This window comes from Anser brachyrhynchus (assembly GCF_964034855.1).
Source record: "Anser brachyrhynchus genome assembly, chromosome: 1".
NCBI classification, from domain to species: Eukaryota; Metazoa; Chordata; class Aves; order Anseriformes; family Anatidae; genus Anser; species Anser brachyrhynchus.
The window spans coordinates 127,641,150-127,655,705 of record NC_137694.1 but is presented as its reverse complement, the minus strand read 5'-3'; the positions used below and the strand labels follow the sequence as shown (position 1 = coordinate 127,655,705).

Sequence of the window (14,556 nt, the reverse complement as noted above, 5' to 3'; positions counted from 1 at the left end):
TTGATGACTTCTAAGAAATACCTATGATTTTAAGATTCAGGACTGATAATAAATAGTATTCAAGATAAATGCAAGCTAAATGGTCTTGGTATGTTTATCTACAATAAATTTTATTGACAATATTTACCTCTATAAGCATATTGAGATAAAATGTTCCCATAAGTGATTTTATAATTCTATGATTACATATATGTGTGTGTATTATAGCTGAAGAATTTGGTACTTTTAAATTCAACTAGGAAAAAACAGTCTGGAAGGAGCAGCTAAGTTGCAAATATCTATATTACAATGTAGAGCTTAAAAAAAAATAAATAAATCAGAATTGTTCTGTGTCTTCAGAAGGAGCCTCCCTGGGTTTAAAGGTATTTGATGTCCATGGGAAGACTCCTCTAAGTAGTCTTTTGGAGGCTCAGTAACCCTTTGCAATCACCAGAATCAAAGAGAAAGTCTTGCCTTTAGACAGAAGCAGCTTGGCAGAACACAAAAGATGTGGAGTAAAATCAAAAGCAAGGTGGCCTTTCCTGAACAGCAGGAACTTTCTTCTAACTTGTGCAGCCTTAGACAGGCGAGGAGAGGTGGAGTCTGCGGCCAGCAATGCATCTCTGGGCTGGATGCACATGAGCAAAAGCCAGACGCTGCGGAGGCCCACGGCAGGACTCTTCTGCTGTAAATACTGGTGTTTTGTGCTAACTGTAAATGGAACAAAACTGGGAAACATTCAGTTGAGTGAAACAGTGAAAATTCTCAGTAATGGTCCACTGAAATTAAACTGATGGGTTTCGCACAGCCCTAGCTAAAGGCTACAGTTTTGTCACTGAAATACGGGGTTTACAAAATAGCAAATTGCTCACCAATCTAGATAGTTTCCTCTCAAATAAAATGCTTCTAGGTAATTAAAAGGATGGAATAAAAAAAATAAAATAAATAAATAAACAAAAAAAAAAACCTTCCCTAGCATAATTAGAGTTGCTCAAACTAATGGTCCAAGGAATTCCCAAATACTCAGATGCCCTCTTAATTGCAGCTGAGCAGCTATAATGGCAAAAAACAGTTCCAGCTAACTAAAGGCTGGAGGGTAGACAAGCTGTAAGATTCATTCTTGCTAGAAAACCTGCCAAGGCCAAGCAGTGAGGGTGACAGCTGCATTCAGCACCATTTCCCCAATCTGCAATAAAGTTGACAAATTAAATGACATTTAAAACAAGAAATCTTGCCTGAATATTTGTGCAAAAATATGCCACAATTTACTTCTGGAAGGGAATGTCTTGCTAAGGCTGAGAAAATGGTTATACCAAGGAACAAAAAGCCAAAATATTTTTAAAGGGGCTGTCTTCCTTGTACATATCCCTTGTCACATTAAATATGAAGGACGAAGACCACATACCTAACTTTAAGTAGACGCCTTCAGTAGGGTTCCTTCTATGTTAGGAATATGTTTAAGCACCTCAGTAAGCACAAGGCTGACTTTTCAAACAACTTCATCACACAAGCAAATGACTATGAAAAGGATTTGGGAAATAAAAGTTCAAAGAAATCCCTAAAGTTTCTAGATTTGGGGGCTAAAGACTGGTTGTCTCCCAGCTCAGGGTTTGAAAGAGGACTCATTTTTCAAAAGGACTTAGAAGCCAGCTCCTTATTGCAATGCTTAAAGCGTTCTCACAGACATTTCTGACAACGTGGCCACATGGAAGCCAAACTGGTTTGAAAACATGCAGTATCGGTGGACAAAGTTTGGCTAATATCTTTAGGTAACCAAATATTCTTCTTATAATATTCATGTGTTCTTATGTTTAAATTACATTCACAAATACGATCTGCGTCCACTTTCCAGCTGGTACATAATAGCTAAAAATTGCACATGGCCAGGTAGACAGGTCAAATGCTTCAGGGATGGCTACCGTAGATTGTTACTCTTTAAATTGACACAAAACACCTGTTTTGGCTAATGCAAAGCTTTTCATACCAATGGGTTTGCAGGTGGGGAGGGATGTATTCTGGGGCTCCCTGATACATACTGGGTCATGTCCAGCGGAGGGCCACCACGATGGTCAGTGGTTGCACCACAGGACATTTGAGGACAGGGTGGCCAGGCACTGGAACCAGTGCCCAGGAAGGTTGTGGCATCTCCAGCCTTGGAAATATCCAAAACTCATCTGGGCAAGGCCACAAACAACCTGGTCTTACTTTGAATTTGGCCCTTTTTGAGCAGGGTGGTGACACCAATTTCCACAAGTCAGGTATAATTCCTTGATTGAAGGATTCTCTCTGTACAGAGAGGATTTACATGCACATAAATTTTTAGCAGACTTTATCAAAGCATTTTCTGATGACATTTGCCTATGGATGTTCTCATTTGCATACACAGAAATCCCAAGGTCTTAAGCAGTAAGTGGGTTCTAAAATTTCCTTTTCATGTTTTAACTGTGTTCTCTATCATAAAAATGAGAAATAATAGCAGGCAAAAAAACATTTCCTTTTATTGACGCCGAGGCACAGAATGATATTTTCTCTTAAAATAAGAATATATTTTCCTCCAAAACCACTGAGTCTGAATATATGTTTGTACATGAATATCTCTCTGCAATTAAAGATGAGACAAATACAAGCAAGCATTACACTGGACGATTCAAAAATGTAATTAAAAATAAATCCTTCTGTTTCTACTGTCAGACTGTAATATAAGCATAACTAAGTTTCATGTATCTTGACCCAAGGATGCATTAACCTGCTGAGCACAATGGTACATTTCTGAGCATCACAGGTTCAGTATATCTCATTTCTCTTTTACTTTAAACACACACATTACACATTTTGGATTTAGCCAATACATTTGGAGATATATTTTATTCTGTTTCCTATGCACTCTCTGTCCAAAGTGAGAAGTATTTCTGGCTCAGACAGTAAACACTATAAAGAGAGATGTTTTGAAAGCATCAGACAGTAAGAAAAGCAGTCCTGTCTCTGGGTGACAGTCCAGCTGTGCTAGCATCCTGCCTTCAACAGCAGCCAGAAGCAGACATCCAAAGCAGAATGCAACAGGGAGGCATTTAAGTTACTTACCCTCCAGCCCCCACCAATTTGCAGCTCAGGGACCTTCTGAGCTCCAGCTTTCCATGGTGCTTTCCACACAGACAGTAATCTCCATAGATTTTGCTTCCATGACTCTCTCCAGCCTTCCCAGGGGTCCATACCAGCCCTCAGCATAACCCCACGGCCCCTCTCCTGCGTGCTAACAGCCAGCTCAGTCCATCGTTTTGTTGTGTGAAGTCAGGATTGTTATATGATATGCGCCACTTCAAATAAAGTTTCTGTTTTTCCTATTTTATTGTCCCTCAGCCAATATAATTTCTTTGTGCAGTTCTGCACAATCAGCTCTTATCCTCACTGCTCTGAGGAATATAGTATTATCAGTACAAGTTTGTCAGTAATCCATATTCACCCACTTTTACAGAGCAGTATTCGTAAACGAATTCCTAAATCATATAAATTCCCATAAATTCATATTGGTATTCAAGAGTTCATCAATTCATGTGCTGAATTGCACATGTCACAGCACAAAGCATTCTTGACATTTATTAGTAACCTCTCTCCACTGGGAGAACTGACTGTTTTTACCCTCTGTTCCCTATCTTTTACACAACTATTTACACTTACAAGGCCCTCCCTCTTATTGCATGGCTGTCTAGGGTCCTAAAGGGGCCTTTGTTGAGAGAACATTGCCAAAAGACTTGGAAGTTCATGTAAATCGCATCGACCAGATCTCCTGCAGCTACGTGCAGAGACCAGTCACTGGCACACCTTCTTGCTACAAAACTCAACAGCACTCATCCAAATTCAACTTGCACTGAAGTCGGTGTGGGTTTTAATGCTGATGCCAAAAAAACTAGGGCTGGATCAAATATTCTGTGTTACAGAATGTTGCACTTTTTCCTTAATTTGTTCTAATCCACTTTGTCAAAATCTTTCAAGCACTTTTTGTGACTCAAAAGTTAGAAGTTTAGCTAGGTAAAAAGCATCTTATATTTCAAAGCTACTGAATTGTCTCACTCTTATTTGTAAGAAAGAGAAGTTGTGAACATGATGCCTTCAGATGAGCTACACCATTTCCACAGACATATAATACTGATCTGTATTATTCCACAGTAGAGAAAAAAATGTTTTCCCTGTTTCAGAGACTGAAAGTTTTTGTGCTGCAACATGAAAATTTAAGTAGATCCATTATATATCCCTATGGATTTAGAGAGGATGCACTTCCTTGCCTCTGGAATAATTCGGGGACTCAAAAAATCTCTCTCTCCCTAATCTGTCCTTCTGGCAACAAGGCCAGCCCTTTATCATTACCCTAATGCTGTCAATTACTTTCAGTTAATGCCAGATCCTTCTCATTAACGTCAAGAAAGCATAAACTCCTGTTTTTCTCCTGAATTTGCCTTACAGAGGCAGGTTTTGCCTGTAACAGAGCATGTGCCTGAACCCAGTCAATGGGAATTGCTGCATCAGGGCTGTCAGCAACCCGGCTGCCTAACCACTGCCTCTGCTTAAAGGCAGAAGGGATGAAGAAAAGAAGTTTCATCCCTGTTTGCTCAAGGTAGGGATTAGGGATTGTGAACTTTTTTCCATTGTAAGCCAACAGGCATAATAATCCTATCAGCATTTGTATTTTTGCGCTGCCTCATGCCTTCCTTGAGCAGCCTGTACCTGCCATAGACAACACTCCGAACACCACCATCCAGCAAACACAGCACGCCTGTGCCCGCACCTCCTCCAGCTGTAGCGGTCCCTGCAGACCCCTCCAACAACCCACCAGTTCACACAAACCCACTGCCTCTCCCCATCTCACCCTCACCTCCCACACCTCGCAGCAGGTCTGCTAGAAGCTCGGGCACACGCACGCCTGACGGAGGAGCCCCTGATGTTGGCAGGGTGGGGACCACGCATTTCTTTCTCTTGCAGGGCAAAGGGGAAACTCAGATTCTTCAAGCCTGGTTTTCACCATCAACCAGGACAGGGGAAAAACAGGGCTAAGAGAAATGGCTTTACGAAGTGTTTAAGCTGCCCACCCACAGCATGTACTCGGCATGTGTATTCAGGTCAGCATGCTATTGCCTATGAGTCACGTTCAGCTGTGCCTTAGCTGCATATTTTAGTCAGAGATCTTCGCTGGAGTCTGCGCTGTGAGGAGGCTGGTGGTGTCCAAACTGGTTCTGCCATCCTGGAATGTGCTCCTCTGAGTACTGTGACTCGGTATAATCCTACAGGATCAAACCCTTTCCGCACACCATTCCCACCAGCCTCATGAAACAGTTAAAACCCCTGCCCACGGTACCATGGGAATAGCAGCACCGGTGTTACAGCATTAATAACACAATACCAGGTTGGCTGACACAGCTACATGAGCATTAGGTAGCTGAGCATTTTGCTGAGGGAAAAAGCCAAGGCTCCCTTTCCTAGTGCCAGTTCTCCAAGCTCCCCAGTACGTGCACCTCACCAGCAGTGTGACTCTCTCCCTGGAGAGGCCGCCCTGCCTGCAGAAGGCTGACTGCTCACCCAGCCTCACACCAACACCGCCAGCATCACTCACACTCACAGTCCAGTCCACTGAAGGACAAAGCCTGGGAACCACCAGCACCTATGTTGTTCTGCCTTCAAGGGAAACAAAGGCTCCAGCTCCAAAACGCCCAGTGAGATCACCGTTTTGATGACCTCTCTCTAGCCTGGCTTGTTCTGGTCCGACAGGGCATTCTTTGTAGCTGCTTGCATGAGTTTTCTGGGTCTTCCCGTCTTGTCCAGGCCTTTGAAAGCCCATATCTATGGCCGTCAGTACACCAACATTCCTTCCGCAATAAGCAGAGGAGGAGAAGAGGCAGGGAGAGCAGAGCAGAACCAAGGGGAATGCCAATTTATAAGATGGGAGTTTTGTTTTCCTTGTGACTGAATTACTTAGGGCAACCAGTGCAGGCAGGAGTCCTTTAACCCACCCCGTCGCAGGCCTGGAGAGAAGCAGCAGAACTCCGCCACGCTGCACCAGAGGCAGAGCACGCAAGTGAGTTGGTATGAAATGGGCAGCCTCGTCGCATGGGATTACAGTTAACATTGGAGGGAGATCCAAGAAGTTGTAAAAGTTTAAAGGGATGCCTGTCATGTAATATTCTCTTCAACTTAAATTATATCAAAAATCTGGAGCATATGCTTAATAAGTGAGAGCAGAATTAATCCCCTAGCTGTCAGCACAACCGCTCTGAAATGGTGACTTTCATCTAATTGCATTTCCTTTTAAAGCCTTGTTGCAATCAGTTAGTCTCTGCCCTGGCTCACACTGATAGGAACCAAGGCTGTGATGTGAGATTATTTATCTGGCACTATGGGGGTATTTGCAACAACCGAATTAGCTACCCAAAATGGGAGACTAGCCTCTTTATATTGTCCGTGGAAAGATGTAAGCTTCCCCAGAGGGTAACTTGGGGTTTAATTTCAGCATGCTGGATCGCCCACCGAAAGAGTCTATCCTCAGCAGGGAGGTGGAGCTCCTCACTGAGCCACTTGTGTTAAGATATTACAGCTGGATGGAGCCAGTACCTCCATACTCTCCCACAGCAGTGCCGAAGGACAACAACCAGCAGCCCCCAGCCCTTTGTGTCTGAGAAAGAGCATACATACATTCCTGCCTTTAACAAAATCCTACTCCCCACAGCACCATTCAGATACGTTTCCTGTTGATCCTCACTCCTCATCTCAGTGATTTACAGCAGTTCACACCACAAACCAGCCAGGCCATACCACAGCAATAGAGCAGGGTATGAGACCTCACAGGCTTGGTTTGGGGAGTTTCAGGGAACCCCTAATACCTCCTAATAGGTTACGCTAGGAGGAGATACAAGAGAGTATAAGCATACACCTTTGTAGGGTATTTTTAATTATATTGTGTTTTCTGAGACATTACATGACTGAGGCAATCTAACCATCTAAGACAACTTTCTCTGATTCTCCTTACCTTTTACTTCTGGATGAAAGGAATTAATTTTTCTGGCTTCTTGTGTATTTCCATACTGAAGCCTGTGGGATATAAGTGGAGGAGTCTTATTAGCTGTTTCCTTGAATGCAGGTTAGTAGCAAAAGACCATATCCCTTCACACTATTTGTTCAAGTTAATATTGCAGCAAAGTAAATTTTAACCCAGGAAGCACTTCCAATGTCAAGATAGTATGACATCGCGGGGCTACAATTTGAGACTCGTTAGTACCAATCCTCAAACTGGAATTTGTGAAAAAAAGAATTGTGTCAGGCCAAAAAGCAGTAATTAGTCACAACCAATCTTTGCATTAAGGCATATCTATTATACCCCCACCAACTCAGCTTTGCGTTCATTCCACTCCTCAGGGCTTACTTGGCCAAGTCTGTTCTTGTGCACACTCAGATTATCCCACTGAAATGCATTTTTTTTTCCAATGAGGCCTGCTGAGGTCCATGATAACTTCTCCTTGTGTATGAAGCCCGAAGCCAGCCTCTCTATGTCAGTCACACCAGACCGCATCACGTACGATGCCTACATGGGGGAGCCACTCCAATGATTGATATCGATAAATCTATCTCATGATTTTTGACAAATACCATTTTTATTACCCACTCCCCCACCCCTCCGACACAGCTGATTGGTGCTTTTAATAACATATTCAGGTTTTCTCCAATCAATCATCAACTAAATTACTCTTTTTATTACTATTATTAAAAGATAGCTCCACCGTGCAGCACTAATTAGGGAGGAGGATTGATTGAAAAGGCAGCATTTCATTGAACAATCAGGATTCCTAGCTTTTGCCAGGTTAAGGCAGGCTTCTGCCATTATTTTTACATAACCTAGCCCTTAGAGATAGAAGCAACATCCTGCAGAGAACAGAAACGACTTGCTTAGGAATACATCTATAAACCTGACAGGAATCAGCACCCAGAGACTGCTCCAACTCCTGTCTGCAGCCTTTAAAGTTTTCAGCTGAACTATAGTGAAAATGAGTTTCTGCAGTGCTGGATCCTAACCAGAGAAAAGGAGGTACTGCAGGTTTTCAATCAAGAACCCTCAAAAAACAACAACAAAGAACTCCCTCACCTTCATTTGATTAAAGAACTTGTAAAAAGCCATCTGTGTGAGGGGGGTAGGGAGTGTTTCTTTTTTTTCTGGCATTGGGAGTGCAGATGAGAGCTTCCAGTAGGCAGTTTGGCTAATAGGGACTGATTTCCTGTTAGAAGTTGTTCCTGGTCCATGCTGGGAATGACAGCTGGGGAAGAGTCATTCACTGCAGCTGACCCCGCACCTAACCCAGATGAGTGCAAAAAGGATGAGCCAAGGGCTCTGGATTAGATGTGGCTACCCAGCACCTTCCCGATCCCTCAGAAGTGAGACAGCTGAAGCTGAAATCTGGACATCCAGACAGAAATTGCACAGCAGCAGTAACAGGTTGAAGTAACCCTGGAAAAGAATGCTAAGCACCATTCTGTTTTTACAAAGACTTCTACAGAAAGGGGTTAGAAATAGGCCCAAGATACAAGATTTTGATCTCAGTTTGTCCTGTCCACTGGGTCAGGACCTAGATGTACCATTAGCTTGAGAAGACAAAATAATTCCTGGGGATGGTAGGAAGGATTGAGGCATGAAGGAGTGATTTCCCTATGAAATGGCTCCTGCCAAACACAAAGGTGGGCAGAAGAGTTGCACCAGCTACAGGAGCAACCAACAGGCTCTTCAAAACAGGAGGCAGACTGAAGGAGTAAGAAAAAAAATAGACCTTTTGGGGGAAATAAGGTGAGTTTATATGAACTTCTTGCATTATTCCATAAGGACCAGGGAGCTGAAAGGGTAGGCAGATTAGACCCATAGCATCCATCAGCTGCATTCAGTCCTACAGCACTCTGAACAAACATTCAAAGGCCTTCTCCCTTGAGTCAGGGGGTCTTCTCAAAGCAAGGGAAAACCCTGCATACTTCTAGTAGCTTTACTCCAGGGTTTAGCCCAGGCATGAACACATTATGACTTGCCGTTTGTACAAGAGTACAGCAGGAAATTCTCTCTCTCAGACAGAAAGCAGGTAACGGATTGTGTAGAGAACCAGAGACGTTCTAAATACATGGGAAAAGGATAAATATAAGGATCAGAAAATTTTGGCTGAAACTTGCAGGAGGTTGTTTAGAATCAAAAGGAGAAGGTACACTGTGCTGTGTGTGTGTCCACTGCTAAAAACAACAGAAGCTCCATTTCCAACAGGCCTTGCATAACAACACCACAAAACTTAACTATTAATAGAAGCAATTTGTATCTGGATTGATGGAAAAATACCCCACCACAGAGGACTTCACTGATCTTGTGAAATAGTGTGAAAATTAATTTCATCGGAGTCAAGGAAGAACATCTTTTTGAGCCTCTCCTCATTTCTTCACTTCCATTGGCCCTACCTCCTTCCCGAAAATCAAGGAGGAAGGTGGGAGCCTTCCTCCCACCCGAAATCAAACCACACCACACTTGGCTGTCCCTGGTACAGGTCACACAACCTCAACATCTCTCCCTGAGGCAGGTAGGGCTCCCCAGGGCTGCTCCGATTTCCTTCCCAAGGAATCCCAGCACATCAGCTCCACCTCTCTGCAAAGCTCTTGAAGAAAGTTTTTTTCTGTAAAACGTTGGCCCCGATAACTGCAAATGAAAGACAAATTCACCAGATAAATGAGCTGGATATTATTTTATTGTAATTTAAACAATCATTTTTGAAATGTGTAAGATTATATAGAACCTGTAATCAGAGCCAAGAGATGTCACTGAATAATACATGACATGCTATAAATTAAGGAAAGAATGATTATACGTAATAAAAAGAATAAGAAATTTCTTCTTGCAGGAAGGATAGGAACCACATTATTGCTGAGCAGAGAGCGATAAAAATCACCACCTTATGAATAAAGCAACGGAAAAAGGAAACACCAGAGAGAGTGGATACAAGCAAGGAAGGCTTGGCCAGGGCTTGGTAAGTAAAGCCTGGGGTTTATAACTCTTCTGCAGGGAGCAGTGCAGTGGTGCTCACAAATAATTTATTCACCGGCAATGTATAAACTATTGATGAATAAATTTTGTTTTTCAAAGGGTTTTGCTCCATACGCCTTCTTGGCTGATGAAAACGGGCATAATGCTGAGCTGAGTACTGCACAGAAATTGGAGTGTTAGCTGGTGAGGGAGCACCTTCCTCTGGGATGGTGCTGCTAAACCTGGGCAAGGGACCCTGACACAGCACGTCCAAACCACCTCGCTAGAGCAGGGTGCCACATCATGCCTAACGCTATGCTCCCCCTCACCGTGCTTCTGCTGGCAAAGCTACCTCTATCAGCAAACTCAGAATGAGACAAAAGTGCATTTATGAAAATTCAGGCCTCCACTGTCTCCTAGATCAGGTGGTCATACAATAAAATAAACTGCCTATGTTCAACCACTCAAGATACAGCAATTGATCACTGAGCTACGAGCGTACCAGGCACTGTAAGCAGGTGAGCACAACAGCCCGGTAGCACGAAGCCTCAGAAGTTGCTAACTTGTAAGGAGAGTCACAACTCTTTACCAGCGCCTGCCTACAGAGCTTGCACCCCCCAAAAAAGCAGGAGGGACTCTAACTCATAACCCCTAAGCCAGGCGTGCTGATAGTTAAACAGAAGGTCACACAGAGTTGAAGCCCTTCTCACCCAGCCCAGAGCAAGGAGATGACAAACATAATGATATGCCATGCTGAGCGAGGATGGAGCAGCAGCCCAGCTGTGACTCCTGTGTCTGAGCCTCCTTTCCCCTACAGAATGGAAAACAAGGTGGTGCCAAATTCCAGCCAGAAATGCTGCTGCTAACGTGAATGGCACGGTCTGATTTGGCAGCACAGATAGGTGCTTTCTGCAAATGTGAATGATTGCTCCGAGTGTGGGGCAGTGGAGAGCCAGAGCTGTCATGTCACTTCATCTGCTGGGCTTGAGAGCAGTCACTTGAAACCAGGCAGAATTCAACTCACACCAAAGACAATCCACGGAGCTTCCAGCAGATGTAAAAATAAAGGTGTGCTTTCAGCTTCAGAACAAGCAAACTGCAGAAATCACTCTCACATCGATTTAATTATCCTCTTATATCTCTGCACTCTTATGGCCCTCCCATCCCATAATATGTCAAACGTTCCCAAGTACTTCAGCATAGATACGACACTCTTTCAATTGCTTTCTTTCTTCACAGCCAGCAGGAGAAAAAGCCTGATTAGTTTGCAGCTTGGGATGGGAGTAGGAGGCAAAAGGGCTGCAGTGCTCACTGAAGAAAAGCTAAGTCAGCAGCCTGAGCCTGGCACCGAGCTGGGCTCCCGGCTATTCTCCCTGGGCAGAGAAACAAGTTCTCCAAATCCTAGAAAACACATTCAGCAATAAGCAGAATAAGGGAGATTTTTATTTTATTATTTTTTTTCAGTGCTGTGTCTTCAGAAGAGGGAAAAATGCCCTGTTAATCAGGAACGAAATGATGTTACCACAGCTATTTAGCATGCAGGATTGATTTCTAAATGAAATGATACACAAGCTTAACATCGTATCTCAAGTCATTTTGTACAATGCATACATCTCCAAACCTTTCTTCATTATAAAATAAAAGTTCTTTCAAGCTCTACTGCCACCTTCCCTGGTGGCTGCATATTCATTTTTCCTTCCTTTTTATCTGTTTACAACGTAACATGTCCAACAGGCTATCTGCAAAGTGCTCTGCTGTTCTCCTCCCCAGTGATGCTGAAGTATTCTAGCTGTCAGCAGAAGAATTGCCTTTTACGCCAGCACCTTGCTTCATGCATTCATTGTGGCTCCAGTTTCTGCTGTGCTCCCCCTTGGCACCCAGATGGTTGACTTCAGTTTTTGGGATGCTCTCAGGGCCTCTGGTGTGAGTCTTGAAGCAGCTGCTGCAAAACACTCCTGGTTTGCACAGGGGTAGGGCAAGTAAAGGGTTGTCTCCAGCAGTTAAAGCTTCACACAGAGTCTATGGGGTAGTCTACACAGGAATCTTTTCTCACCAAAAATAACTATCTCCTTAGGAAATTTGAGTCAATGAAGGCAATTTCCTATAACCAAGAAGGAATTTCTGGTAAAGTTTTTTTCTACCTACTTCACGGGTGGACTTGCAACTTTAAACCTTGCAGTGACAGAAATGCAGGAGCTCAGAAGTACCTTGTAAATTGTGTTTCTCTCTGAGGTGACTGAAACTTTCATTTAAAAGATAAGAACAAAACCTGGAAATTGTCTTTTCTGACCAGCCTTATTTACAGATTTTTTTTTAATCTTCCTGCTTTTTCAGGGTTGGCTTGCAAGCTAAAAATGTTGAGAATGCTTTGCTGAGTAATGCATACTAATGCAACTATTGATTTATTTAACCTTGTTTGAAAGACTCAGTGCCATATATTGTGCCTAAGAGACCCACCCATTAGCCACTCCTTGAAATTTTTCATCTTTTTAAATACACATGATCGTGATAACCTTTTCCTAAGTTTTCTCCAGTCTCTACTTGCTAAATATTTTGGATCAAATTCTGTTGATAAAACCAAGAAAATTGAACTAGCTACAAACCAACTTTAACAGGTGAAGTATCCTTCCAAATACCATTCTGCACTTAGATGGTGTCTTTCAGCAGGCGGTTCAAAATGCTTTATAAGAGTGTATTGAGTGATTGATAAATTAAGCCTAATAACACCCCTGGGAGGTAGTACAGTTAGACAAACAGAAACACAGAAAGGTTAATTGTCCAAGGTCACTTAGCAAGCGATTTGCAGAACCAGGGCAAGCACCTAAGGAGTCCTAACTACACTTCCTGCAATTTGCTCTCTGAAATATGTCAAGCCTGATTTGCAATTGTCTGCATCTTTGTGTAATTATTTACTGCAGTGCAAGACAAGTGTAAAATGGGAGTGAAATCAGTGTCAAATCAAAACAGCACAGGTATGAAAGGATGAACAAGGGAGAAGGCAATGCAGAATCCCTTTATTTCTTGTCCATCATGACCAGCTTGTCTCTGGTTCATTAACTCTCTTGTTTACCTACCAACTTAAATGATAAATTTAATAGTGCTCTGTTGACAAAAAGCTTGGTTAGTTATCATTTTGCTGATGGATGACTTTGCAACAAATGGAATCATTAGACACGTACTCTATGTGTACACCTTTTTCTTCTGCTTTCTCAGCAATGGCATGTAGGTAGAGTTAGAAATCCATTTTTTTAGTCACATCTGGTGGCTAAATTCTAGCTCTTAAATTTCATAGAATCACAGAATGGTTTGGGTTGGGAGGGATCTTAAAGCCCATCCAGTTCCAACCCCCCTGCCATGGGCAGGGACACCTCCCACCAGACCAGGTTGCCCAAGGCCCCATCCAGCCTGGCCTTGAGCACTTCCAGGGATGGGGCATCCACAGCTTCTCTGGGCAACCTGTGCCAGGGCCTCACCACCCTCATGAATTTAACAGAATTCTCTTATAAATAGAAATATATCACATATGTATGTGAATATGAGCTCTCGTGTTATGTTGTACATGCCTAACTGGATAGTTGTATCATGCAGATTTGTATTAAATCCAACTTAACTTGAACAAATTATAGAAAGAGTAAGGTAACATATTAAAATACTTCTCACTTAAATACAAAGTTAGTGACTTAGCAAAAGGCTGCTCACAGCATTATCCTTCCCTTTTATCTGACAGCCAACACTTTAGAACATGCTTCATTTCTGTAGCAAATAAAAAATACTCTAAGGTACAGGAGGAGTTAAGAGGGAATGATGACACCCACTATATTTTGGGTTAATACTTTGTGGAATTGGACCAGAAACTATACGTTGGAAAGATCTTCCGGCAAATAATATCTACCACATAATAAGATACTGGTGGTAAGGTGAGGGGAGGTATCTGATATTGATTTTTCTCTTCACTAACCATTAAAACTTTTAAAAGTATGTCATTTTAGGTAGTCCCATTAAAATGTAAATAAGTTATTTTGACAACAAATGCTTAAATAAGTTATTTTGACAACAAATGCTTATGTTTCAAAGCACTTTGTTTGGATTTCACTGTAATAGTGCATTTCCCTGATGTGAGGTATATAGCTCAATGCTCTTCCTTTGCTTGGGTCAGTTTTCCTGAAGAGACTCATCTCCCCTACGACAAAACAGCCTTCTCCATTTGGCTCCAACTGGGGCAAAATAATGACAGTAACATTTTCAATAGACTACAAAAGTTAGAAAAACTGTTATTCAGAAAATATTGTTTATGGCCATTTTATCATTTCCCTATCAGAATTTATTTTTAAAAATTTTGATAATTTAATGTTTTCTTCTTGGCTGGATAAAAATTAAAGTTGGGGGGGGGAGGGAGAAGGACAAACTAATCTTGGTAGGGTACGAAGCTAAGGGTTTTTACAAAGATACTTTGACTAAAGTGCTTTTCATAGCACTGTCCCCCCCGAAGAGCTCACCGCAATTTAGCAGCGCTGATGCTCCAGCTCCCACGGCGCTGACAAACACACTGCTGTTTG

The 14,556-nt window shown here is 42.5% G+C and overlaps 1 long non-coding RNA gene across 1 annotated transcript; it reads right to left on the bottom strand.

The window, feature by feature from the left end:
• Window positions 1-144: 144 nt before the first annotated feature.
• Window positions 145-7,649, bottom strand: LOC308188201. The gene is made up of 3 exons (XR_013945237.1): window positions 7,385-7,649; window positions 6,992-7,053; window positions 145-707 (listed from the first exon to the last, which is right to left on the bottom strand). It is a non-coding gene; the product is annotated as an uncharacterized lncRNA (long non-coding RNA).
• Window positions 7,650-14,556: the final 6,907 nt, after the last annotated feature.